The sequence below is a fragment of the Schistocerca serialis genome, chromosome 1 (genome assembly GCF_023864345.2).
Source record: "Schistocerca serialis cubense isolate TAMUIC-IGC-003099 chromosome 1, iqSchSeri2.2, whole genome shotgun sequence".
In the NCBI taxonomy this organism is placed as follows: domain Eukaryota; kingdom Metazoa; phylum Arthropoda; class Insecta; order Orthoptera; family Acrididae; genus Schistocerca; species Schistocerca serialis.
The window spans coordinates 1,138,595,971-1,138,598,867 of record NC_064638.1 but is presented as its reverse complement, the minus strand read 5'-3'; the positions used below and the strand labels follow the sequence as shown (position 1 = coordinate 1,138,598,867).

Below are 2,897 nucleotides of genomic sequence, written 5' to 3'. Positions count from 1 at the left end.
CTGATTTCGGGCACTTAGTGCCCTTCTTCAGAAGCCATAACCTTTTGGAGAAGGGCAGTAAGTGCCCGAAACCAGTCAATAAATTAATTTTTTTATGAGCAACTGGTTGCTTATTACGAGTATTTCATTGTTTACACGCGCCCAATGCATGTAGTATCAGTAAGCGTGCTGTCCATGTGTGGAATGGGCAGTTTGACCGAGGGCAGATTGTGTTCGCCCGGAGTCTCGGCACAAACATTTCGGAAACTGCAGGAATTGCCGGTGTTCGAGGAGTGCTGTGGTGAGTGTATTCAACAAGTGGCGAAACCACATCCATGGGTCGTGGGGTTGGGCGACCGCCCCTCATTACCTATGTCGGACGTCCTAGGCTGGGCAGACTGGTAAAACAACACAGTAGGCTAACTGTTGCGGAACTAACATCAGACGTCAAGGCTTGTGCCAATAATAACACCACGACATCGGCAACTGCGACTGAAATGGCGATTTGTCTGTCAGCACTGGACGTTGGCACAGTGGCAGTGCATTACATGAACTGATGTATCCCGATACCTTCTTCATCATGGTGATGGGAATGCGCAAATACGTCATCTTCCGGGGGAACAGCTCCTTGACATCTGTACTGTGGGACGGAGAAAAGCAGGTGGAGACTCCATTATGCTCTGGGGAACAATCATGTGGTCATCTAAGGGTCCAGTGGAGCTCATGGGAGCCACCATGTCGGCCAAGGAGTATCGCACCTTGTTAAAGACCACGTACGCCCCTTCATGACGATCATGTTTCCCGCAGCAGTGGAATTTTTCAACAGGATAATGCGTCATGTCACAAGACAAGGAGCGTGATGCCCATCCCCCACCCCCTCCCGCCCCGACCCCCTCAGCTCCCCAGATCCGACCCCGATCGAATACTTCGGCGATGTGACTGTATGTGGCGTCAGAGTTCATCGCCCCACTTCCCGAAATTTATTAAAATTAAGTGATTTTTGGGTGCAAATGTGATGCCAGCTCCATCCAGCGACTTACCAAAGCCTCACTGCTTCCAAGCCCTTCTGCTGCACCGCTGTTACCCGTGTCAAAGATGGACGTACTGGCTACTAGGTAGATGGTCGTAATGTTTCGGCTCATCAGTGTATATTCTGTAACTCATTCTTCGATGGAGGTTCTTGGCCAGAGAGCAATGACGCCAGTGGCTCTGGTGGCCGTGTCAATTCCGGTAATTTGAGCTTTCCGATCGTACAACATAATCTTGGTGGCTCATTCTGAAGTCTCAAAGAATTGCAATGTTGACAAACATTGTTACGCAGTTCACCAGTACCTCTACGTGTTATCGACTGTTGGATCGTACCTGAACGCCAAAGGCTCAATTCGAACTGTCACGTTTGGCCGTCTGTTTTGTCGACTTACAAAATTACTTAGTGTGTAAGCTCTAACTGAGGGAGTCAAACTCGACTGTATACTTTGTTCAGGAGTCATAATGGATCGCGCTCGAGAGATTCGTATACGGTTTGCCTCCAAGCACTGTCTACGCTGTTCGTCTGTCTCACTGAGTCGACAATCACGTAATTGATTCTCCTGTGTGGGCGACAATCGATATTTCAACGCCTCACTGGGGGCACTTTTTCCAGAGGAATAAAACACAGACTGAAACGAAATGTTTCCAGCACACCAGATTACCAAGAAGTGACATCAAAATAGTTTTTTTATTTTTTCATTTATGAAATCATGTGACAGCAGAACTGTCAAATCGACCGTCACTTTTCTTTCATAAGGACTTTCATACAAAAGGACCATCCCAATTTCCGACTTTTCCGTTGGATTTTCCACAAATTTTCTTTCATACAAACCTTGTCCCAACAATTATGAACACAACAAAAATATCAGCCACATCGCTCGAGTTGTTCTCAAGTGATGCTCTTTCATACACGCAGCAGTTGGTTTTTATTCACACAGATATGCTCAACCCAAAATGCAAAATGTCTTCATTCAAATGTTCACAACAATTCTGGTATTACCAAATGCAACAAAGGTATCATCTACACATCCAACTAAAGATAAAGAAACGTCATCATTATTTAGAGTAACGTGATTAATTTTATGTTCATGTGTCAAACTTTCTGCAGTTCTTACAAACCTCTTTCTAAAAGTAACACAATTAATAGAACATACCATTGCAAATTTGTATCCTAAGTTATCTTCAGTTACAAACTAACCTTTTTCTTTTATGAAATGATAATTAAATAGACACCCTAGCTGCAAGCAGGCGTTGATACACTTCATTGGGGACATGCTGAAAATGTGTGCCCCGACCGGGACTCGAACCCGGGATCTCCTGCTTACATGGCAGACGCTCTATCCATCTGAGCCACCGCGGGCACAGAGGATAGTGCGTCAGCAGGGACTTATCCCTTGTACGCTCCCCGTGAGATCCACATTCCCAACATGTTCACAACACTACATTCGTAGTGCGCCTAATAGATGTTTGCCCATCATACTCATTACTCGTGGCAGATTAATCTACCAAGTCCCGTATGAGTTCGGGCATAGCGTGTGCGTTCGCACAAGAAGGTCAAAGGCCGGGAACCCATATTTTTAACTATATATGACGGTTGTATCTGTTCCCGAAAGAACAGTTACCGTCGATGACCATGCAGCTTTGCTAGAAATGAAATGATAATTAAATAGACACCCTAGCTGCAAGCAGGCGTTGATAGACTTCATTGGGGACATGTTGAAAATGTGTGCCCCGACCGGGACATGGCAGACGCTCTATCCATCTGAGCCACCGCGGGCACAGAGGATAGTGCGTCTGCAGGGACTTATCTCTTGCACGCTCCCCGTTATATCCACATTCCCAACATGTCCACAACACTACATTCGTAGTGCGCCTAATAGATGTTTGCC

The 2,897-nt window shown here is 46.0% G+C and overlaps 1 non-coding gene across 1 annotated transcript; it reads right to left on the bottom strand.

Annotated features, from left to right (window-relative positions):
• Positions 1–2,294: 2,294 nt before the first annotated feature.
• On the bottom strand, positions 2,295–2,369 carry Trnat-ugu (transfer RNA threonine (anticodon UGU)). Its single transcript has one exon. It is a non-coding gene; the product is annotated as a tRNA-Thr (tRNA).
• Between the last annotated feature and the right edge of the window lie 528 nt (positions 2,370–2,897).